Source organism: Lates calcarifer, linkage group LG2 (assembly GCF_001640805.2).
Source record: "Lates calcarifer isolate ASB-BC8 linkage group LG2, TLL_Latcal_v3, whole genome shotgun sequence".
Classification (NCBI taxonomy): domain Eukaryota; kingdom Metazoa; phylum Chordata; class Actinopteri; family Centropomidae; genus Lates; species Lates calcarifer.
This window is the reverse complement of record NC_066834.1, coordinates 14005945-14031833: the sequence shown is the minus strand read 5'-3', so window position 1 is coordinate 14031833 and position 25889 is coordinate 14005945. Positions and strand designations below refer to the sequence as shown.

The window sequence follows — 25889 nt, the reverse complement described above, 5'->3', positions numbered from 1 at the left end:
GAGCCAGGTTCTGCTCAAGGTTCCTTCCTTCTGAGGGAGTTTTTCCTTGCCGCTGTCGCCAAGTGCTTGCTCATGGGGGAACTGTTGGGTCACTTGAGCACAAAATCTATTCATGTCATGTCAGACGGGGATCAAATATTTTAGCAATTGACACACCACTGTGAGGAAGCGAAAATTACTACGGACAACTCGAGCAGACCACTGAAACAGACATTTGTTCAGAGACCAACTGCAATTTGGTCCTGTAACCACACGGTTGTAGCTGCGGTTTTCATCCTCCAAAAGCTGCAATCTGACAAGCACAGCTACTCTCCAAAATCACAGCCGTCAGGCCGGTGTCTTCGCCGCACTCTCAGCATCTCAAATTACCTTTCCACAGACTTGCCAGCTCTGAAAGAAAGGCTCAGCAAGGTAAGTGCCCCCTATGTTAGCTTAATATACTGTATGTTACCCTTTTAGGAAGAGCCTGTTTTTGGATCTCTTTTTGAGTTGATTGCCACGGTGGGAAGTGTTTATGCTTGTGAGCGGCAAGTTTGTACTGGTGGTGCGGGTTGTTAGCCTTCACTTTAGTGTTTACCTTTATGTTAGTGACAGTTAAGCCTGTCATGTCAAGCGGGCATCAAGGGTGAGTGGAGGGATTGAAAGTGTCATTTAAAAAACGGCTCGCCCTTTTCTGGGCCTGAGGAAACCAAAAATGTGGAAGAAGTCAGCGGTGCCTGGAAACACCAGCTGGCCGAGGCAGACGGCCGAACACCATGAGTCAGGTTCTGCTCAAGGTTTCTTCCTTCCGAGGGAGTTTTTCCTTGCCGCTGTTGCCAAGTGCTTGCTCATGGTGTAACTGTTGGGTCACCTGAGCACAAAATCTATTCATGTCATGTCAGACGGGCATCAAATATTTTAGCAATCGACACACCACTGTGAGGAAGCGAAAGTTACTACAGACAACTCGAACAGACAACTGAAACAGACATTTGTTCAGAGACCAACTGCAATTTGGTCCTGTAACCCCACAGTTGTAGCTACGGTTTTTGTCTTCCAAGGGCTGCAATCAGACAAGCACAGCTACTCTCCAAAATCACAGCCGTCAGGCCGGTGTCTTCGCCGCACTCTCAGCATCTCAAGTTACCTTTCCACACTCTTGCCAGCTCTGAAAAAAAGGCTGAGCAAGGTAAGTGCCCCCTATGTTAGCTTAATATACTGTATGTTACCCTTTTAGGAAGAGCCTGTTTTTGGATCTCTTTTTGAGTTGATTGCCACGGTGGGAAGTGTTTATGCTTGTGAGCGGCAAGTTTGCACTGATGGTGCGGGCTGTTACCTTTCACTTTAGTGTTTAGCTTTCTGTTAGTGACAATTAAGCCTGTCATGTCAAGCGGGCATCAAGGGTCAGTGGAGGGACTGAAAATGTCATTTAAAAATCAGGTCACCCCTTTCTGGGCCTGAGGAAACCAAAAATGTGGAAGAAGTCAGCGGTGCCTGGAACCACCAACAGCAACTGAACTGACTATCCCTCCCTCATCCACTCTAAGGAGATGGACCTTTATCAAAGCAGACATGAAAATTCCAGCTGGCCGAGGCAGACGGCTGACCACCATGAGCCAGGTTCTGCTCAAGGTTTCTTCCTTCCGAGGGAGTTTTTCCTTGCCACTGTCGCCAAGTGCTTGCTCATGGGGGAACTGTTGGGTCACTTGAGCACAAAATCTATTCATGTCATGTCAGATGGGCATCAAATATTTTAGCAATCGACACACCACTGTGAGGAAGCGAAAATTACTACGGACAACTCGAGCAGACCACTGAAACAGACATTTGTTCAGAGACCAACTGCAATTTGGTCCTATAACCACACGGTTGTAGCTACGGTTTTCGTCCTCCAAGGGCTGCAATCAGACAAGCACAGCTACTCTCCAAAATCACAGCCGTCAGGTCGGTGTCTTTGCCGCACTGTCAGCATCTCAAGTTACCTTTCCACACTCTTGCCAGCTCTGAAAGAAAGGCTGAGCAGGGTAAGTGCCCCCTATGTTAGCTTAATGTACTAAGGAAATAGACTTTTACCAAAGCAGACGTGCTTGTGGAAGGATTTAAAATGTTATTTAAAAAACAAATAAAAAACCTTGAAAATAAATTTCCTGCATCTGTCGCTGTATTTAGAAGTAGTGTGTAATGGTACAGTCAAGTGACAAAGAATCTGTTGCCTAATGTATGACCTTGTCTTTCTGTTGAGGAAAGCCTGTAGAACCTGTTGAAAATATAGTCACTTAAATATCATTAAGTACTATATACTATATACCATAATCCAGAAATCTTACAACAAGATTACAACAAAAAACAAACAGCAAAAATACTTAAGCTTCTGCTCCATGAAATCAGATTCACATTGATTAATCTCCATCATTTCTTTATGTTCTGTCCAAAACCATGATTACATTTTGATAAACATCTTGACAAATGACCGACCAGGAACCACATTTACGCAGCATTTTTCTCATGATTCCTGACCAATATTCCACTTTCACAATTTCAAGTATTTAATGCATCTATTAAAATATATATTTCATCTGATATCAATGCAAGAAACCATGGGATTTGCAGTGGGGGCCATGTGCCCCAGTAGAGCTTTATGCCAATCACCGCCCCTGGTTGAGATGTATAAAAACCTTTGACCTTTCTGTGACTTCTAAGATAAATTGTTGAACTTTGTAGTCTGTGATATGTTCCTGCATTAGGAAAGAAGAAAACATCAGATTGCTCACGTTCAAAAACTTAACATAAATATATGTAAATGTGATTTCTAGTTAAGTGCATCGTTCAATTATGTGTAGTAAAAGTGGATCAAACTGAGCTGAAATCCACTGACACTGTGCCAGATGTTTAAACTTTCCAAGTACATGGAGATGATTTATGAGTTAATTAGTGAGGCTGATGTATGCGCTGTACATCGTTAAGAGCAATGAAAGGTGCTGAGAGGGGAAGAAAAGAGAGGAGAGGATGAAGGGAGGGAACAAACAGAGGGAGGATGAAGATAAGAGAGAGGAGGCGGCAGCAAAGAAATGGAAAATGGTAAAGACGGGAGGTGGAGAGGAAATAAAGATAAGGAAAGGAAAGAAAAAGAAAGGAAGAGAAAGGAAAGCCTTGGTAATGAGGTAAGAGAAAGAAAAGGTAGAAAAAGTAAAGAGGAAGAAAGATGAGAAGAGAGAGTGAGGAAAGAAAGGAAAGGCTAGGAAAGAAGAGGTAAGGAGAAAAGAGGGAAAGAAATATAAGGAGAATAAAGGAGAGGAAAGAAAAAATAAGGGAAAGGCTTGATAAAAAGGAAGAGAAATGAAAGTTAGGAAAGTAAATAAGAGGAGAGAAAGGAAGGTGAGAAAAGAGAGGTTTAAGAAGGGAGAGTAAAGGAGAGGAGACAGGAAAGGAAAGATAAAACTATAGAAGAGGAGAGACAAAAAGAGAAGAAAAGGCAAATGAAGAGAAGATGAGGACAAAAAAAGTACAAAGCCACAGAAGAGGGTGGAGGAGAAGAGGAGACAATAAAGGAAGATTTAGGAAAGAGAGAGGAGAAAAGAAAAGAGAGCAGAGTGAGTAAATAAGGTGCAGGATGAGTTGTGCTGTGTGGAGGTGTATTGGCCTTTCAGCCTCTCACACTCATAAACCCAGCGAGGATATAAAAGTGAGGGACAGCGCCACTAAAGAGGAGTTTAATAGGCAGCTTTTGTTGATTCTGCAGGAGCTGCACAAAACGCTTACACTTCTGGGCTCTAATTGTAGCTGTAAAAACAAAAGGCTTGGCCAGGTGGCAATATGAGAAGGAAGCGTTGGAGGACTGCGGTGGTCTGCGGCCTCCTTGGTCGTCTAATCAGAGCTGAGAACAACACTGGAGGGACGACAGAGGCTGCGTGGGTGGAGACACAGCAAATAACTTGGTGTAATGGTTGTAAATTAAAGGATAACAGCGACCACAGAGAGCAAACACTCAGCCCGTTTCTAAATATTCCTCTGAAAGAGTTAACCTGCGACTTATTTACTGACAACAACATTATCATGTGTCCCATCCTGCCACAAATTAATCTGAGAGCCTGGATCTATAATCACTGGAGATGTCAAAACAAGTCCAGGACTGAGTTTAGAAAGACCAGGAGATCACCAGAGTTATCAGAATTCTTCATCTGGGAGCCACGAAAATCTTTACAAAAACACTCTGAGGTGCTGGTCCAGATCTCTTTAATGGTCTGGGACAGGTCCACTCGCTGTCCCCACAGAGTCAAAACTAAACCTGATGAAGCAGCATTTAGTTTTTTTATGCTCCACATTCAGTATCTGAATAACTCCCAGAAAAACTGCAGGTCTCCTACAACTCTGTTCTTTAAAATCAGGACCAAAAACTTTTCTGTTTACCACTGCATTTTATTCAGTTTAACTTTGATCTGTTTGTTCAGCTCTTATTTTGAGCTGTAGCGGCACTGTAAGTTTTACTCTACTGTTTAATCTGTCTTCTTCTATTTAACTTTATTTCTGTTTTCTATTCTGTTTTAAAATATATTTTCTTGACACCTTTAAATGTCATGTTAAGCACGCTAAATTGCCTCAGCGTAGAACGGTGATATACTGATTAACTTAACACTCACATTGCTGGTGACTAGTGAATGAAGCTTCCTGAGGTGAAAAGGTTCATTACTCAAAGCTTCATTCAGCAGTGGTCACTGGTAACATCTACTGATCAAGTTAATGTGTGGCAGCCAAATCATTCATTAACCTTTTCATATCCAGAACAATACAGCCCTGCTATACCTCCTATTACCTCTTTGCTTTTCCTTATGTCATTGACATATTAGACATATTTGTCTATATACTGAGACTTACTATTTCTGTGTTACTACTACCTTATAAGGTCCATACTGAGCAAAGCATATTAGCAATGACTAAGAAAGAGCCAATATGCATGCTAATAAGCAACTAGTTAATGGTGAATAAGTGGACGCTATTATTAAGTGTTGCGATAATAACAAATCAATCTCAGCTACTACAAACGCCGCTACACTGATGATGCACAAACCAAACTAATACCTGCAACAACTCATTACATGCCCAGTGTTAATGATGCTTTTATCTAGAAACTGGCCTCAACATGAACCAGTGATGTATACCATGCAAACTGAGGCCTCATTTGTCAGAGGTCATGTGATTCTCTACAAAATGATATGAGCCTTGAAGTGGGGCTTCACCTGACACGCCCCTTCATACTCTGCTTCAAATGTCCCATTATTACTAGTGGCCCTAGAGGAAAGGTCAGAGGATTGCCATAGTCAGTAGGCTTTATCCTCCGGGGACCTTGAATGTTACAGCAATCCATCCAATAGTTGTTGAGATATACAACAGGCTGACCTGCCCTCCACAGAGCTACACAGTAAAAATGTAATTGGAGACACCTTGCAGGTCTGAACAATTTTAACCAAAATTACAATTTGAACTAATGTGATTAGGCTGTGATTATTTTCCCAGCTCCTGACTCTGACCCAGTGGTTAATCACGTCTCATCGGACAGTCATGTTCACCAATCAAAAGTGGCCCGAGTCAAAGCGACTGTGTAAACACCCACTGACAAAAAACATCAGGGTTTTTTGTATGTTTGTTCACTGTGATACAAACCACAGCTTCCCGTTCAGGCTCTCCTCTCAGTGAATCCTGTCAGTCAATGCTGCGGGCGGGGGGGGGGGGGGGGGGTGCATGCAGCAGTATGATAATGCAATTAAGAGCTGAAAGCAGTGCTTTGGTCCAGCTGCCGAGTCCCTGTTCAAACTGAAGGGCTTTTTAGCACCGAGCTAATCACAGTGGGGATAGTCCTGATTAAGGGAATAATCAGTGGGAGCTTCCTGCATTAGAGGACGGAGATAAGAGTGGAGACGGGTAATCAACTCCACTCACTCTCTCTGCTGACCTCACTGACCCACACACACACACACACACACACACACACACAGCAAGACCAAAACAAAACCTGGAGAACACTCACTTATCCTCTCACAGGTTTAAATATCTGTGTGATTTCCTGAAAGAGAGGAAAGAATAGATGCAGTTGTACATCAGGCTGCTGTGGACGACACTAAAGCTGATGCTGTTCTGCACAGATTTAGTCTAAACTAACAAAAATCAGCTGTAACCGTCTTAACGTTCACACACATACGACGCACCACCACCATCGCACACTGTGTCTATACACAGTAATCTAATTATCCCTCTCAGCGTCTGATCACTTAATTTAAGCAGTTTTCATGCCCAGCGGGAGTGTGTCATATTAGAGCTTTTCTCTTTTAATGTTGTTTGTTCCACACACAGACTGAAAACCTTCCTCTGAACCTGCAGGCTTCCTGAGGACAGCACAACAGTTTACAGAAAGACTCGTTCATAGCTGCGTTTTAAGGTGAAGGTTTTCAGACAGATCCCCATTCTACTCGGCCAGACAGAAGATTTTATCACAAAAGTTTTCTTTCAAAATCTTTTTCTTAAAAGTTTTCTGTCCTGTACTGTAGGTATTATTAAGTTAGCATTAAGCATGACTCACCCCTGAAGCTCAAGCTTTTAGATGTATCTGTAAATACTGATTTAAACTCCAGCACCACGTCTCAGCTTTTAAAGACTAATGAGAGAAGCTCTGACTCAAGCTAGACCATAGCTAGCTTTAAAGAGGCCGGTTACAAACGGGCCTGGGTTTCTGTCAGAAATAATTTCTGTCCACACTAGGGTTGGGACAATATATTATTTTATTGCCCATCGTGATAAAAAACAATCACAATAAGTTGACCGTAGTGAATTTCCATTGTCAGGATAATCATGAATGGGTATAATCCTTAATATCCTCACAAGTGACTTTAAAAAAAGCTGTATAGCCAACATACACTCTTGTACTAATTTATTTTGAATTACCACAAGAGGGAGAAACCAAGGCTGAAATCTGAAATGAGTCATGTGATTGGAGCGTCCCCAATGAGGGAAGGATACATTGTGACTGATGAGAACCAGTCAGGAAGTAAACACTGGTGTCTGCGTCCTAAGTCTCAAACACACAACCCTGGAGTTTTCAAACTAAAACGGGTCCAGCAGCATTTCCAAAAGTCTCAGTTTTAGGGGCACGAAAACTTCAGAGTAGTGTGGACGCCAGGCGTAACCATAGCAACAGTGATTAGTTTTAAATCAAAAACAATGTGTAGATGCAGCAGTAATTACAACACATTTAATTAAATAAAACCATTCGTACTGGGGTCAAACCAAGCTTTATAACCAACATCTAACTAATAAAATTGCACAAAACACATGGCTCAGGTCTGCTAGGAAATACTCAAAATGTCTCCTCAATAATGATGACTGAGCACTTTATTCAGACAAACCTGGACTATAAGCTTCAGGATCTTTCTCTCCTCCCGTCAGTTTTCTGTTCAGTATCAGCGCCAACGTGTGATAAACTGCTCTCAGACTCTGGCTGATCTCCATCCTCTGCCCTCCAGCATCACTATTTATCATGTTTCAGCACCTTCCTGCCCTATTTTTCCCTCCTCATCCTCTGGCCTCATGATTCTGCTCTCATCAAAGGCTCGTCACTGCCCCTCTCTCCCCCCTGATGAACATCCGGGGGGGCGACCTTTTCTTCAGCCACAGAGGATCTGCTCTGCACCATGAAAACAGGAGCTCTGGCTGCTGCAAAATATCATTATATATTCTAATTACAATATAACAGGGGAAATTCATGTACAATCATGCACAAAAAAATCTAATTAGATATGACACTTTAAATGAGGAACAACTACTGTAACAAATTTTGTTGGGTTTTAATTGACATTGGTTTTGAAATCTTTAATGTTGGATATAAAGTTTTGTGAAGATGTAACCAAATTTGATCATCAAATAACACAACCTGATAATGATAATTCTGTATTACAACCCGGCACTGGGAACATATAAGAAGGAACAAGGTACAATATCAGTGTCAGCTTCAGCTCTGAGGTTTTAAAACAGTATCTTTCTTCTGTCCATTACTCTGGGGAATAAAAAACTTTTGAAATTAGCCAAATGCTCACCACAAAATGACTGAAAAAGATGATTTTCAAATTAAAATAAGAAACCAAATCAAGTAATATCTGATTAGCAAAAACAACATTTCAAAGCAGTGTTTCAAAGATCAAGGATAAAGTCTCATTCAGTGATCACTGTGAGAATCTAAAGGTGGTTCCTGTTGTTTTGATTCGTTATTTCAGTTTTGTGCAAATATTTTTACATATTAAATTAAATTAACACAGTGAATCTGGGGATTGGTCGTCCTCTAATGGAAAAACTCTTGACTTTTCTTCTAGCAGCAACATAAAATACTGTTTGGATTGACATGAAACTTCATGTTTCCCAGAGGATGAACTGAACTTCCCTTGATCGTCTGACCTTTAACCTCAACTTTATTAAATAACATTCCCATCAGCCTCAGCTGTACCTTGTGCAAATGTTAGCATGTTAACACACTAATTTAAGGTTGTGAACACGGTAAACACTGAACCTGCTAAACATCAGTATATTAGCATTGTAACCGCAACGGAACATTTCAGTAAAGTCTCATAGAGCTGCTGTGGAGTATGGACCCCCTGTCCCAGCAGATTATTGCCCTGTGGTACAGAACATACACATTTCATCACACAGATTCACAAGTCAAATAAAACTCATCTTATCATTCACTCTCAGTATCTGACATTTCCTCCTCTGTGAACATTTCCTGTCCTCACTGTGTTTTTTGTTCTGACACAGAGTTCCTGTAATAAATCGACTGCGAGGTACATTCTCCTGTTCTGATTTTAATTTGATTCCTTTGGGTCACAGAGGCGTGCTCGACTTAATCTGCTGTATTGTCGGTGCTCTGGCCTGCTCTGTGAGGTCGAGTGTATTTCTTTGTGATTTATCAGAGTAAGCTGAGTTGGGATTAGTGGGTTTGTGACCAGGGACGACCTTTTCATTTCATTTCCCTGCAGTCCCACAGATACAGGCAGGAATTCATAATGATACACTGCTCTCTCTCTCTCTCTCTCTCTCTCTCTCTCTCTCTCTCTCTCTCTCTCTCTCTCTCTCTTCTCTCTCTCTCTCTCTCTCTCTGTCTCTCTCTCTCTCACTCTCTCTCTCTCTCTCTCTCTTTCCCCTTTTCCACCAGAACAGATTCAGATCCAGTTCATGCACCTAAACTTTGAACCACAGAATATATGGTTTTCCTTCACCTGAAGTGCAAACCATGGGAGGATGGAGGAAATAACTTCACTTCTGTGGTGCGCTGTGCAGTGCCCTCTGCTGGTGGTGCATCCTCCGCACCCCTGTTAAGTCGTGACGTCACAACCACCGAAAATACTATTTCCTGGTCCACCTTCAGTTGCCATTCTATGCATGCTTTCCTTGTAATGAGAAAGAGAGGAGGAAATGGCTGCAGTTTTTAAATGAATAAAGGAAAACAAAGTTTGATGCCAGTGTGTGCTAACATTAGCCAGCTAACTTAGCTAACATTAGCACCTCCTGATATAAGGTATGGATTTTACAGGATGTTTGTTGCTATGAGCCCACATCTCCATGTTTCGGTTGACAGTCCTTGTCTGTACTGCCTAAAAATTGTGAAAATAGCTAGATATGGCTGTCTGTTTTCACCTTAACTGGGTGAAGATAGCTAGCTAAGTTCAGCTTTATTCACCTTAGCTGGGCAGCACAGAAAAGTACTGACAACTGAAACAGGAAGATGTGGACATAGCAAGAAGCACCCGATAACCCACATCTTATATCAGTGGTACCTGCTTTTACTAGTGGGTGCTAACTGGTGCTTATGTTAGCTAGGTGGCTAACATTAGCACCCACTAAAAAAAATCTAAACGTATTAACTGCAGACATTTCCTCTTCTCTTTCTCATCACAGTTAAAGCAATAGAATGACACTGAATAGGGACTCTTGAAAGAAGCATCTTGAAAACAGGAGAGACTCAGAGAAGTTGGACCAGGCAACAGGATTTTTGTCAGTCTTGACGTCAAAACTTAATAAGCGGATTATGGTGGTTCAGCTGAAAACTGGTGAAAACGTGGTCTGGTTCTCTAGATAGAACCACAGCTCAAAGAATCCTGAACATCCTGAAGAAAATAATTTCTATTATCACAGCAGTGATCACCTGATGACTGATATTGATACCTGCAGTGGTCACATGATGCTTCTTCATCTCAAACCACTCAAGAGGATCATTCAAAGCCATGGGATTGTAGAATAATCATCCAGATTGGATGTGTAATGTGAATTCTAAGACTCTACTTTAAGAGGCTTATGAAAACCAGAATGTAACTGGAGTTAAACATGTTATTGTTGTAATGATGTGTCACTGCACCAAAGAGTTGGTCTTTTTGTTTGACACGCTTATTTATAATTTACAGAAATATCTTGTCCTTGTTCTACTGAACTGGGTTTTTATGGGGAATTATATATAATTTATATACATATCTATAATTTATATAGTTGTTTTGTTTGTTTTTTATATAATTTTTGTCCTTTCTGCTTTCAAGTCTTTGTCTGATCAATTAAACTTGACATAAATGCATATATTTTGACCTAAGAAAGTTGACAAAACAACACTGAATTAAATCTGGAGTAAATCTCCAATTCTTCCAACAAGGACATTATTTTCTTGAGCTCTAAGCTTCAGATATTCTTGGCATTCAGACTGTTCCTAAAGTGAAACAAACTGAAAGACGAAACTGAAAACGTGACTGTACAAACTCTGCATGTCCAAAACCGATATCTGGAAGATTCATGTTTAGCCAAACAATCAACAACAAAAAAAACCAAGCACATGCAGTGGCAGGAGAACCAAGGTTTAACTCAGAACATCTCCACCACCCTTCAATCTCAGACAGGTCAACTGAAATTCATTTGTGTGAATTAATGTTGAAAAGTTCAACTGGAACCACTTTCTACCAAAAAACCCCAATCCAAATCTCATCTGTCCACGGTGAAGTCTGTGGATTGTGTTTCCAGAAAGAGAGGTCACTGTTGTGTTTTCAGTATCACAGACAGAAATCTCAGAACCTGGAGAACCAGGACTCTCAGTGTGGAGAGAAACCACCGGAGGTCAGGTATAACAACATGTCCGCTTGTAAGACATCAAGAAAACCACCTCCCCTTCAGCACACTGAAGCAGGCAGGTGTGTAAAGATTCCTTGTAATAACATCTCAAAGGCAAACAAATAAAAGTCAAAAGTCGCATGAGAGATGAAAAAAAGAGGTTTTGATGAATCAACAGACACAAACCTGAGAGGAGAAGCTGAAAGAACAGAGGTAAATTTAATCTGCACTACAGAAGCTCTGACTGCAGGAGGACTGAGATCACACACATGTATATAAATACAGTATGTTTCCTCTTCTGTTTCCTAAATCAAACCAAAAGACTAACACAACCGTAGACACGAGCTGATACAAAAGCTCAGACACACAAACATCAGCTAACACGTGCAGAAAGCTGCTCCATAAGCAGCAGGATCGACCTTTGCCCCCGTCGTCCTACCTGGATATTTCCCTTCCTGTTGCTCAGTGTGGTCTAAACATGTGTTTTCAGGTCCAGGTCCAGGTCCAGGTCCAGGTCCAGGTCGGGAGCGAGCTGAGCCGCCCTCCTCCTCCTCCTAATCCTCCTCATTCAGAGCTCTGACAATAAACTCCACCGCTCTTTTCTCTCTCTCAGCAGACTTTTGTCCCAGTTCTTCAACCTCTGTCGCTGCTTCATGCCCTCCTTTTCCTTCTCTCTGCTGCTCTCCTCCCACTGCTCCTCCTCCTCCTCCTCCCTCTGCACAAACACACTATAAATCGCCTCCACCTCAGAGGGAACGGCTCTGATTTCAGCCCCCCTCTCCTCCCCTCTCCCCTCCTCTCCTCCCCGGGCTTTTACTGAAACGAGTTCAGCTCCCGTCAGACAGATGGGAGGAGAAAGGTGGAAAGAGGAGAAATAAGAGGGAGAAAGGAACGGTGTCACCTTACATACTGTCAGGAATAAAAGAGAGGAGCTTTGTGGGGATTTTTTTTAAAGCTGTGGAATTCAAAAGTCTTTGAGACCAAATAAAGAAGCATTTGGATTTAGCTGTGCAGGAGGGAAAGCAGAGTTTTGATTCAGTATTTGCACTAGACTCGTTCCCTATACAACAAATTCACCTGCCATCAGTGGCTTCTAATGCTTGAGACAAACTGTAAGGATGTGAATAAGACTAATATCTACTGTGTGAGAGTCGTGTGGACCACCAACTGCTCCTGAATCTGATTCTGAAAACAATTTCACACAAATAAAAACATCATTTCACTTGTGAGAGCTCAGATTTTCCTGCATCACCTTCCTGTCCAAGAGCTAATTATGTTTGTTTTGTTTAATGAACAGTTGGTGCAATGCCCTTAAACCAGGATTTAACTAGTCCAGATTAAGGCCTACTTGGCTCTTGAAAATGGCCCTTGAAATTGAACCTGAGAGTCTCTGCTCCAGCTGTGACTTGCAGGCTCCTGACCGGTCACAGAGGCCTTTAAACAAACACAGTCAGTCTGCAGTCAGCGTGCAGGTACCTGCTCGCTGCTTTGTATTTACCAAGTGTGATTTCATTCAGAGTAAATTCATCCTGGCTCGCTCTGTGAGCCCGGAGGCACAAAGTTTCACATTAACAAATGCATGGAGAGGAGGCGAACACTCTGTAATTACACAGCACACAGAACAGCAGTGTGTTTGGTATTACTGGGCTGGAAACCAGTCGCAGCACGCTGCATGCCTGAGCTAACGAAGCTCCGCTGACGGATGCTTCATTAAAGACGGAGGGATCAGTGGAGAGGATCAGCGGGGGAGGCTGAGAACCGACTGCACCTCCGCAGCTCTTATCTCCTCTCCGGAAACTACTCACACTCTCTACCTGAAGTCGTAGCCTCAGGGGAAACTCTACACCACACATGAACAACGCCAGGAACGCTTGTAATCACCCTCTGTAATGTAAACTGTGAGCACAGCTCTGGGCAAGTCCTATCTAGATCCTCTGATTTTTCAGGAGGTTATTCCAGGTTATTTTCAGGGACACACAGCTCACATGAAAGAATTGTTGTAAGTGTCAGAACTGTGTCAGGCTGTGGTGAAGCTGTTCCAATAGCCTCAGTCAGACACTGTTTCTCTCATTCTTTCTTGTAAAGAGGTTTTATGTCCATTCTTAGATAAGTGTCTACCGTTACACAGACACTAAGACTTCAGCACGTTGTCTTTTCTAAAGCACAAGTCTGCTCTATTATTCTATTTTTCCTATTGTCAGTAAATCCCACACCAGCTGACTGTCTCCTACTATCAAGAATCGATTCCTCAGAGCCACAGAGCTGCACTGTTGTTTAAACACTATTAAAACTCATTAGTGATCCTCTCTGGATGACATGTTCCTTCATCACCATCAACACACACTGTAGTTAAAGGTGTTTTTCTATTTACATCGAAATACTGGGAGTGACGTCACCTCAGAGTTGACGACGTTCCAGTTGAGAAGTCGGAAAAACATGGACACTCGCAGGAAAGTCTTTGTTGTTGTTGCTCTGTCAGAGTATCAAAACAAATCTGAAGAACACCTCAGAGGAGGATAAAAGGTTTTCAGCGTATTTCACGTATTTGGATTACGTTTAATTTGTCATTCTGTTAAAAAACACAAAACTGACTTAATGTGGAACAAACTGCTATAAACAGTAAAATTAGCAGAGTGCTCACTACAGTTGATGTGAGTAGCAGCCATCTTGAATTCTTATGTTGGGGTTGGTGGGGTTTCTCCAACTTTCCAAGTTGGAAATCCGACTTCAGGGAGCGTACCAGTTGAAACTTCTGACTAGGAACTCGACTTTTGAGTACCACGCATCATTTAAACTCAATCCCACACACACCGTCCTGCTGCCACAAATACTCACTATAGCACCAAATATGGATTAATCCGCCGCTGAAAATAGTCCCCAACACATGAACTGTTTCTTCGTACAGTAGGCAGCTGTCTAATTACTGAGACTTTTCTGTAATTAATCTGCATATTTGTGAGGTGGTGTGAAAGATTTACACCTTCAGAGGGAACCAATGGGCTTGGAGCCACAGACGGAGGAGGGAAGGTGTTGAGGGACGGACAAACGCTCTGCTGGATTGAGTCTGAACATGGGATTTGTTGACCTCTGGTTTTACATGTTTTTATCCCATTTGCTAACAATCACACATCCTTGACATCACATTAATCCTTTTGTAAAACAAGCAGGAGCCACAGATTTGAATGAATTATATCTACTATTTCATGCTGCCAGTGTTTTGGTATGAAAATCAAACATCAGTCGAAATTACAGGTACCCTGCATGTAGTCTCGACTTCTCAGTGACAAATATTACACTGGCAATAAATAATTAAGACCTCATGTTCACAGTGACAGACAACATTTTAAGTTGTATGCTGATATCACTACTACAGCCCCGTCTCCTACAAGTCACATGAATAAATTCCTCAGTTGTGTTGTTTTGTTGTGGTGGATGGAGAGTGAACAAAGAGCTGGACTTTGGTCTCAGAGACCACAACTCACATCCTGTCCAGGTTTATGCAACTTTTTCAATATTTAACCAACATGATGAACAGTCCAGAGCACTGGGAGAGCCCACACATAGCCACAGAGTTTAATCATGTTTTAGCTGCTATGAGCGGAAATTATAGGAAAATAAATTAGTTTTCAGTGACTGAAACATTCGGTATCAACATTTTGTGACTTGACAGACACATTCATTATTAGCATTTCCTCAATATGCGGATTCAAAAATGTAATCTAGTTTAATATATAAATGTAATAATATAAACATAACCTCCAGGAGACAAGTTTACATCTTGTATGAAAATAAATGGAAACCAACAGTCAGTAAGATTGCATGATTGATCCGATTAAAAACACAATCTTGATTCATCCTCTACATTTTCATCAGGGACATCAGCTGCATCAAAACAAGTGCTCCTACTACCTCCCTCAACAAACAGTGATGCAGCGTTACAGCAGGTGATGCAGAGCAGCAGAAACCAGAAGGAAGGAAGTAAACCCAGAGAGAGACACCGACCAGTCATGGAGTCCAGTTTTGTTTTCTGAATCTCACAGAAACAAAGAAATGATCCTTTAACAAAGATATAAAAAATACTTCTCTTATAGCAACATGTCACATGAGTCTTCGTTCACCAACCACGCTCTGACAGAGTAATCTCTCCTATGTCTTTAACTCGTTTTTATATCCAAGGAGGAGACAGAGAGAATGAAGCCCTGCAGTGTGAACTGTTATTCCTCCTCTGGGATGAAACCAGGTTTTTAACAAACTGAGGTCAGAAGGTCACAAACACTTTCTGCAACTGGCTCCAAGAAAAACATCTTATATTTACTGCCTGCTCTGCTCTGGCTGTGAGGTGGTGTAGGTGAGAGAGGATCAGGTGACCGTCCTCCAGACGACTTGACAACTTAACACCAACACTTCTCTCCTTGTTATGGGTGTCAGAGGTCAGATTTACTGGCCCATGGGGGGGTTACTACACATAAACAAGACGAAGGGGAGAAAGGTGAAAAGACAAAAGCTGGAGTTTCCTCTGTGAACATGGAGGGTCTGGTGGACTGTGGGTGCAAGGGGTGTCGTGGACAGGGGGAGGGCAGGGGTGAGTAGTCTGGTTTCCCCCTTCCACCTGCTGCCCCTTCCTCCCTCCCTCCCCCTCCTCCTCCTGACTTTCAGGGAAGTCTGAACTCTGCAGACTCTGTCTTATCTGCCCTTCTGCTAAACAGCTTCAGCACAGAGACGTCTGAGGGGACTCTGACATATATACATATGCTGAAATTAAAAGGCCAATGACACAGGTGAACATGCCCATACGTTTGTTATCGGAATGTACAGTCCACTCATGAAGTTTGAGCTGCACATGGACTAAGGAGGGTACATTTACGTACTTACAACCCGTGCAGCCGTGCAGATGCAGGACGTCTACTTTGCACTTTTCTCTCATTTCCTAAAAACCCATCTTCACCTGCTCCACACCTCACCCTGAACCTTACCTTCATTCTCTGCTGAAACCCTGAGTGAAGTTTCCACTATAATATACTGGGTGTGCACTTGAGCTGTCACTTTTTATTAGAAATTTGAACATTTGTTCGCACGTGGGGTAAAAAGTTCTTATTCAAACTGTAAAGACCTGTTCGAAATGTAGGCTGCAGTCTAAGCACATCTAAGCACACCAGACCATTTGAAGTAGTTTGCTTGTGATCCAGCAGAGGGCACTCTAACAGCTTAACCTATTGACCATCAGTAAACTAAGCTAATGGCAATACAGAGTTGTTTTGTTACGTAAATGGAGGACAGCAGCGAGCATAGTAGTCCTGAGCAGATAATCACAACACCAAAACATCTGAGAAGCAGCGTGTGGATCACAAAGTCAAGAATAAAGATAACGCGGTTTGTTGACTTTGTAAAAGGCAGCTGAGCTACTCTCCAACAACAATAAATCTGTGGACTAACCGGCTAGTTTACCATCCCACTGAGCAGCACAGATGAGCAGAGCAGCAAGTTAATAAATTAACGAAAATAATGACGTGTTGTTAATTTTAACAAATTGTGGATCATTTCAAATTTGTTCAATCTTGATTTTTTGAAAAAGTGACAGCCCGTGTGTGGACCAGATGTGAGGTCAGTGCCCTCAGTGTGAATATACACAGACCACCCACACTCTCACATATACAGTATCCGTAATTCTATACTGAAAATCCTCTGTGACACAAAGCATTCCTCAACCCTGAGCTACAGAACAAACCCCAGCCCTTTTCTTAAACCTATTTCTAACTAGAAAACCAAACTAGAACCCTCCAGGAGCCCTGTAAGGAAGGGGAAGACCTGACAAATGCTCTAATTGTCAAACTCAAACTGATCCTCACAAACACAGAAATATAAGAGCAGACACGCCCCTCAGCTACAGGCACAAACCTCACTGCTAACTGTCCATGAGTTCATCAGCCAGCTCCATCGTTATTATCAACAGGAATCATGGTTTAAAAAAAACAAACCACAGCTCAGTTAGTTCATATTCAGAGGATCAGTTTTTGATGGAGCTGCAGAGGATCCCTCTCCATCTCTGTCAGTGTAAACATGTGCTGCCCTCTGGCTCTGCGCTGCCCACCCACACCAACTGTATAAATAATACGACAATCGACTTGCAGTTTACAGATTCACACACACAAGAGCTTTTCTGTCTGTTTCTCTGTGCTCCGGCTGCCTACACACTGCACATTCATATACACAGATTCCGCTTCAGGACAGTGGAGAGGGTCAAAGATTTCCATTGAGAATCTATTATAAGCTGTCAGCTGTTGTGTACAGTGTTTACCTGCTGTTTCTGAGCGCATATAGGTTGATAAAGTCCTATATGAAGCATACATACCATTATATCTCTATGGGGGATGCTGATCAATACCAATGACTCAACCATTCTTCAGCGAGTTGCTCTGTTTTCTGTCTTGAAAAGCTGAACTTGCTTGCACAAACTTGTTTTGAAAGAACTCCCCTCCCTCCTCCAGAGGGGAGGTTGATGCCTCTTTTAACATCAACATACTGAAACGTCACATAACGTTTGCTTTGGAGATAAGTTCATGAGTGGTTTCTTTCAAGTCATGTATCTGAGCCAACGTGAGCTAGTAAACAGCGTCTCTGTGTCTTCTATAATAATTGCATTTGTTTTAAATAAATCTTCTAATAAACTCTCAGTAAAATGCATTTTGATCTACACAGGATCAAAATCTGTGCAGTGGAGCAAAAAAAAAAAAAAAATTAAATAGTTAACTGCAGCAGATGGTGTTTGGGGTCACCAACTGGCTTGTGTTGGGCCCAGCAGTGTCCTGAGGACTTCACTCCTCTACGAAACAGAAAAAGGCACAGTCAGTCCTGTAAGGCCTTTTAATTGTGTCTATTAGAAGTCTATTAGATGTGCTTAGTCTTAAAAAAGGCGGTTGCTAACGAGTGTCTAAATGAGACTACAGAGGTTGTCGGGGACGTTAACATGAAAACGATCTACTCACCAGTCCACCTTTACAGCCTCGTTGTGTTTATACTCACACTCTTTCAAACTATCACTAACTTTCTAAGAAGAAAGGCTTTTGTAGAAGAGGTCAGAGCTAAATGAAATGACAAGTTGGAAGCTCAGTGGTGGAGACGTTGACGTCATGTGACCGTGGTGTAGTTGGTTTATAGCCTAACATTAGCTTTTTACTTCTGGAGATTGTATTTAGGCTTCAAACATCAGAACAGTGGTGTTCATCTGTGAAGATTATCTGATGAACTAAACCTGTGAGGATCAGAAACTTTAGTTGGTCAGTTGATCCCATTGGCTTTTTGTGGAGGGAACCAGGCTGATGCTGACTTCAGGGCTGGACTACAAAAATACATCATCCCTGCACTGCTCTATTACCAAAGCGACCTCTAGTTTAACAACAACTTGTTGCTAAATATCACTGGTGGTAAGCAGAGATGTGTTTCTGTGATTTGGATGTTGAAACTGTTGAAAGAGTAAATCTGTGTGTTTTTGTTGGAAACAGCAGTGATGACTTGTAACATGGAGCTCAGGGACCTGGAGGCGACGGCTGCTCCATCATGTGGCGGAGCTGCAGCTGAAACTCAGGGGAGGCAGAACGAGAGCCTGCAGGACACAAAACTACCAGCTGCTCTTTCCCCAACTCTAACTGAGATAACACGCTCTGTGTGAGGCTGCAGGGCTGCACAGTCTACCTCTGTCCGCCCACACACTCCATCCTCTGCTCCTCTGAACGATTACGTCTCTGATTACAAAAACTTCTCCAATTCGCTCTTCCTACGACTAAATCACAGCAACTCTGTTAAGTTTTTATTCCTTCCTGCTTTGTCTCAGCAAACACTGCTCCAGATGTTGACCTCCATGTTTGTGAAGGACAGTGTCTGTTTATTGATTTCATATTCAGCAGGATTATAACTTGGAGTTCACTGAAAAGCTAAAAAGCAAGTCAGTGGAGTTTATTTTCAACTTTAATTTACAACTTTCTGATTGATCCAATTTGACTGGATATAATGTGCACCCACAAAATGAAATGTATTTTATCAGTCCTGGACTTCAAATCAAAACTGGGTCATTTTCACCAGATCGAGTGAACTGAACTCTGCAGTGGATCAAATCAGAAATGAAAATATCTGGATGTGTTTTCTTACAGATCACAGCTCAGGGTTTTCTGTTAACGCCGGCTGTCGGCTGGACGTTAAAACATTTTCAGTTGACTACTTTCTCGCTGTTTCAAGTCACTGTCACTTTTTGTAAAGTTATAACTCTAATCTTAAACCAGATGAAGGATTTTAGTCATTAGACGTCTGGATCTTCAGTAATCAGAGAAACACGCAGAGCAAACAGCAACTCTCCACATCCTGTGTTCACCCAAGAGCGTCACAGAGAAACATAGATTTTTAACTTGAAACTGTTTTTACTGATTTTAATGATCAGGTCTGTTTGTTTCGGAGAGGATGATACCTGTGAGGATAATTCAGCTCCCAGTAAAAACCTCCTGAACCATGAACACTGAAGGAATCTGAACCTATAGATGAAACACTGAGTTGTACAAGAAACAATAACAAATCTGACAATTTTCAGTTTCAGGTGTGAAGCGACAGATTGATCCAGACGTACATCAACACAGTATCAGGCTGTGAGATTGTGTCCATGATGCACGCAAACATAAACACACTAACACACGTGATGGACTGCCGTGTTAACCCTGTGTACAGCCTCTCCCTGTTCCTCGTCTTAATAAGCTGCTCTCTGTGAATCTCTGTGCTGTCACGGCCGTCAGTCATCAGCACTAACAGGACCAGACAGCAGCATGACACACACCACGACACACACACTCCAGACTCCACCAACAGCAGAACCACGTCCAACACAACAGGCTGCAGTCAAGTGATGTGAATCTACACCAGTTACAGACACACACCCTGTTCTGGAGGCTCAGCAAGGACAGAGAGTTTAGAAATTTAACTTGATGTGGACGTGGGTTTCAGACTGTCCCTCCAGGAAAAACAAGAGCATCAGTCATCCCCTCGAGTTTCCAACAACCACATCAGTTTATGACAACGTGTGGACAAACAACAGATTTAACTGTAGGCTGGAGGCTGGTAAACGTTAGTTCCCTTATCATAATGAAGAACTAACCCAAACCACAATCTTTCTCTGACCAAGTCGTTTACGTACCTAGACCCAACCAAACCTGAACCACAGAGGTCTGGTCAAACAACGGAGTAATGGAGGGAAATATTGTTTTGAGTTGAGAACAGTTTGTTGAACTTGAAGCAAAACCTTTACCTGTCTGACTCTGACCTCCTGACACTTTTCAGACTAAAACCAACCAACCAACCTCACAGTCTAGAAACAAGACCAGGATCTGGTTTGATGCAGTTAGAGGAGCTGATTTGTTTCAAGTCTTTTCAGGTCAAACTGAGGCCACTCAGAAGCAGCCAGATGAGCCAGATTCAGTCCAGGAACTCTGATAACCAGAACAGTGAATAGGCAGGAAATCAATTTAAAAACACCTGATGCTTCTGAAAATGTAAAATCACATCAAAAATATCTGACCTGGTGCGGCATTTACTGGAACTAAAGAGCACGAAGATCTTTGAACATCATCCCTGTAAAATTCAGGATTAATTTTCAGATCTTTCTGATTAAGTTTGATGTTCACTGTGAGCTTGCACCTGTTCTATTACTGAGCTGTTAACTCCATATGAATCTGAGAACAGTCTCAGATCTAAAGATAGACTTTTATTGGTCATCCACAGACCTGGACTGAGAACAAACATGTGACCAGACGTTTGCAGTCAGGGCTTCAAAGCAACATCGGACAAAGTATTTTCTGCATAAATGTTGATTCTTGACCTCGTGGAGGTCTGAAAGATTTACTGAAAAAACCAAATCTTTATTTATTATTTATGTCTCTAAGATTTATTAAGTTCTATATAAATAAAGTGATAGTAAAGAACCTAAATATTTGTCAAAGCGAGAAGAGAGGACAATCAGACGTGAACCTGTGGACTGGGCTTGACCTCCTCCTGAAGCATCATTATTCACGTCCAGTACAATCTGTTCAATCTGCCTCAGAGTTTGTGCTCATTGCTCTTTGATGCTGTGAGACCTCATCGGGCTTCTGCTAATGTGGTGATTCACATGCTGCTATTTCTGTCCAGGACACATTAACGCTGCAGTGACAGAGGCTCCCTCCTGCTCTCAGGCCTCACTCACAGGTCTGTGGTCTGCTCAGGACCATGACGTTAAACCTTCATCAGTCTGCTACAGCACATCTGACAGGTGATGCCCAGCATGAACAAACATTCTCATCAGATTGACTTTTCCTTTGTGTTTCGTTACAGACGAGCTTCAGTCATAAATTCTGAGATATTTTACAGGGTAACGACATAAAGCCTCCTCATGGCTTGTGCCTCACAGTCAGTCCTATCTCCACTGATTAACCTGAAAAAACTGGATACTGTGCTGAGCTTTTTTGTTTTATTTTTTTGAAGGACACTTAGCTGTAACATCACGTCACTACAGGTACATTACTAAGAGCACTAATAAATAGTTTTCAACTGCAGAATAATTTGTTTTAGCCAGCCTCAAGTTTTTGTTGTACAGAGAAGGAATATATAAGAAATTATAAACAAAAAATGTGCCGTTTTCAGATTTTTGTTTTGGAAAAATGAAATCAGAAAACAAAGAACGACTAGTATTTTTTAAAATTGTTGTTTTATGTTAACACAAGGAAAATGAGAAATCAGTTATGGGCTTAAAAAAATCTGTTTATCTGTTAAAGTATTTTTATTTTACCATAGAAGTCACCTAATGAACAATAGCACAGGATTTCAGTGAGCTAGCACAGTCCTTTTCTGTGCTGCCCAGCTAAGACGAATAGAGCTTTAGCTAGCTATCTTCACCCATCTAAGGTGAAAATACTACCTAGTAGCTACTTTCATGATTTTTGGGCAGCACCCAAAAAAGGACTGACAACCAAAACACGAAGATCTGGGCAAACAAACATTTCTCATTTTCCCATTTTAACATAAAACTAAAATTTAAAAAATCGATTCGTTCTTTGTTTTCAGATTTCATTGTTGTTCAAAACACAAATCTGAAAACAGTTCCCTTTTTGTTTACAGTTTCTTATTCCAAAACAAAAAACAGGAAAAGGCTCGTCATCTGTTTTCTGTTTTCCCACTCCAAACAAAAATCAATTGGCGGTTATGTACATGGACCCATAAAAAGATCTGTCCCAGTTTTAGATGTCAGGCACACCTGACATCTAAAAAGATCTGGGCAAACACCTGACCTCTAAAACTCATCTGTACAACCAACAGGTCAAAACAGTGATTAATGGATTGTCAAAATAACTGCTGATCAGGTGAATTATTCAATAAACCACTAACAGCTGCAACTCTACAACATGTTAGGTAAAATATTTATGTTCTTAGAGTGTAGTTTAGAGATCAACATTGATTCCTTGAAACAATGAATCCTCTCCAAACCTTTAACAGAGGTGAGAGACATTCAGTTGAGTTGGTTTTGGATCGAGGACACAGTATTTTTTATCAGACAGGCTCTGACAGAGATGAATAAATGATGCTCCAGGTTGCAGAAGATCTCACTGTTACATCAGAAAAGTCTGTTTTCTTCCCTCCAACATTTCACACTGTCATCACTCTGCTTTAACCTGTTTTAGCACCAATTATGTAACAGCACAAAGATCCAGAGAAACTGTGGAACTGAATTTCACCTCTGTCCCCCTTTGGCTGCTGGTCTACAGAAACCCTGTCCTGTCCCAGAGAATCACAGAGAGGCTCAGACAGGCTCAGGATTGGCTTTTTGAGATTGTGGCGATTCCTTGGTTCAAATGTCACATACCAGAGGGTGAGAGAGGTGTGGTGAGAGGGGGAGAGAAAGAGAGGGAGAGAGGAGACTGTGGGGAGAGGAGGTAAATGATTAAGTATAGTTGTGAGTTCATTTCCCCTGCGGAGCCCCGGCTCCATTTCTTCCCATCCACCAACAGAGATTCATCTCTCTGACAGCGAGGGAGGAGGGAGGAGGAGGGGGAAGAGGTGTGTGTGTGTGTGTGTGTGTGTGTGTGCGTGCGTGTGTGTGTGTGTGTGTGCAGCAACGGAGGATGCAGTGAGGACGAGGAGGAGGAGTGGCAGACATCCATTAATAAGAGCTTTCCACTGTACGAATCACATGTTGTCTCTCTCAATCTTGGTTCGTCACTTTTCCTTCCTTCAATCTCCTCCTCTCATTTCTCCAGCAGTCACAACAAATGTAGTAGATGGCTTCACGGGGGGCCTCATCATTTACCCTCTATGAAGAAGAGGACAGCCTGGTGCTATGGGAGGGTGGTGGGGGTGGAGCTGAATGTGATGCTGGAAACCTTGAAGAATTTATAACCTGAGTTTTACTTTTCTGGGTATGGACCATTATTTCTATCAGTAATGAGAACATTTTATTTTTACTGCTGAAATCACATGATTAGGGCATGCAGTCACTTAATTCTTTAATTAAAAGATAAATTATATAATGTAGAAGTATGTTCTCATTAGAGAGAAGAGACTTTGTTCCCTTCCAAACTAACCATACTTATTCAGTCTTTTTCTAATTGTTAATTAATAAGTATTCATATCAGTACTCTGTATTGGCAAGTACTCAAATGTAAATACTTGTACTTGTAATTGGATTGAAAAAATGTGCTATCGGTGCATCCCTGTCCCGACACTGGAAACAACTAACTCTTATGTACCAGTATTTCCTGATGCTGCAGCTGATCATTTCAACTATGACCATGTAGGCAGCAACACACTGATTCTTCATCTGAAGTCACAGTATGTGTCAAATATCTGCACTCATATGATCAGTCTTTGGTCCGGGGCTTTATTTCACCTCTCAGCCCTGACAGAGACCCCCCCAGGGCAGAAAACTGTCCCTCTCCTGGGAACACAAACCAATTAAACACGAAGCCTCCAGCCTCCCGGCGGCCCAGATGACCCTATCAGCACATCACATGACCTTCACTGTTATCTGTCCAATCAGAGGGAGGGTGCAGCGCAGGGGCCAGAGGTCAGGGGATTAGGTGTGGGAGAGCGAGGCATTGTGGGCGAGTGCCCTGTGGCCACGTCAGGTCACCCATGTCTGGAAATTGTGATGGGGAAAGAAAATTTTGTGTGTGTGTGTGTGTGTGTGTGTGTGTGTGTGTGTGTGTGTCACCTTGTAAAAGCTCATTAAAAGTCTTACAGGTCATCTGCAGCCGCAAGCAGAGCACATCAATCAGTCAGAGGCGTCGCAGAGTTACACTGTGATTTAACCACAGGACCTTCACACACACATACACACACACACACACACACACATACACATATATACACACACCTACAGGGTCTGACTTAACCATCTAAAGACCAACCAATCAATATTTTTTCTATTAAGAATGAATAAAATAACTAAAAGTGAATTATCACCGTCTACAGTAAATATCATTTTCCAGCCTCTTTTAGCTCCTTGTTTTGGTTCAATCTTAGTTTTTCCAGCAGCAGTTGTGTTCATCTAACAAGCTCTGACAAAGCCACTGTAGACTCACTACCTGCCTGGCAGCAAAGAGCAGACTGACACAGTTGGAGACAAACTGTTTTTATAAGATATATATAAAGTGCAGTCATACAGTATTAAGATGGTGATTTATCGCTGTACTCCAGAACATTTGATTTGAAACAGGAAGAAAAAGTATGAGATTTAAGTGCTGACAGGGGGAAAAGTGTGTGAATTTTTATACACAGACCATCAACAGGAAACCTGAGATACTTCACTTCAAAATCTCAAAAGCCTTAGACACCATATGTGACCGTCAACTACAGGGTAAAATACTGTCAGTAAGAGATTCCACCAGGGAAATGACAGCACATTTGTTCAAACACCTAAAATATTTAGGTTGATGCTTTCCTGACATGTGACCACCCATGGTTTTGTGGATAATGGCCAATGTGGCTCAGAGCCATACCACTGCAAAATCCATACAAAGTGTTGGGTTTTTACACTGCAGAGCGATGAAGTCCTTCCCACTGCTGTCACTCCAGAACCCATGAGCTTCACAGCTACACAGCAACACACACAACTGCAAATATGAAGTGAACACTACAAGGCACTTTATGAAATTTGTCAACAAGAAAAACTGTCAGCAACACTGATAATGTACGAGCTACAGAGAGAGAAGCTTCTCTAAAGGGAAATCATCAGATGAACATAACGACATTGGCCACGGCACCGAGGGGATTCAATATTCAGATTCTAAAAGCAACAACACTGCAACATGAAAACTGCTTTGAAATGTCATCAAATGAACTTTAAGAATCATAAGTATAAGCAGGTAGCTCATAATGCAGAAAAATGGCTCCTGTCAGTGTTACACTATAGTCTACAGATGAGGACAAAAAGGAAAAGAAACCAATGTGTGTTAGTGTGATGTTCCACTATGAGCCTCCAGAATATCGTCAGTGCTCCTTACCATGAATTCTTCAAGTGCACTGAACTGTCCAACATTTGGTGTTTTACTGATGGTGGTGGAGAACCTTGTTGAACACATCACCGCAAAAGTTCCCACGAAGGACCCCTAAAATCCCCTAAAGGCATACAAAAACCTCCAGATGGACTTCTGGGACCTCTTACAACCAAGACTCCTTGAACCTTCTAAAGTTAGCCTTCTTGTTGACCTTTAAAACTTCCAAAACTACATATAGAACCTTCTTAATGACCATTAGAACCTCCAGAAGGCCCCTAGAAACTC

At 41.9% G+C, this 25889-nt stretch overlaps 2 protein-coding genes across 3 annotated transcripts in view; one reads left to right on the top strand and one right to left on the bottom strand.

Moving 5' to 3' along the window:
* Window positions 1-25889, top strand: part of si:ch211-71n6.4 (para-nitrobenzyl esterase) — a 197644-nt gene that overhangs the window by 2003 nt on the left and 169752 nt on the right. The window lies entirely within an intron of this gene.
* Window positions 1-25889, bottom strand: part of large2 (LARGE xylosyl- and glucuronyltransferase 2) — a 92905-nt gene that overhangs the window by 31433 nt on the left and 35583 nt on the right. Inside the window, exon 1 of one of the 2 annotated variants that reach the window (XM_018692865.2) lies at window positions 11543-11798. The exons of the other annotated variant lie outside the window; for it this stretch is intronic. The gene's annotated coding sequence lies outside the window, so the exon portion shown is untranslated. Of the gene's footprint in view, window positions 1-11542; window positions 11799-25889 lie in introns of those variants that run through there. 2 annotated transcript variants of the gene reach the window in all.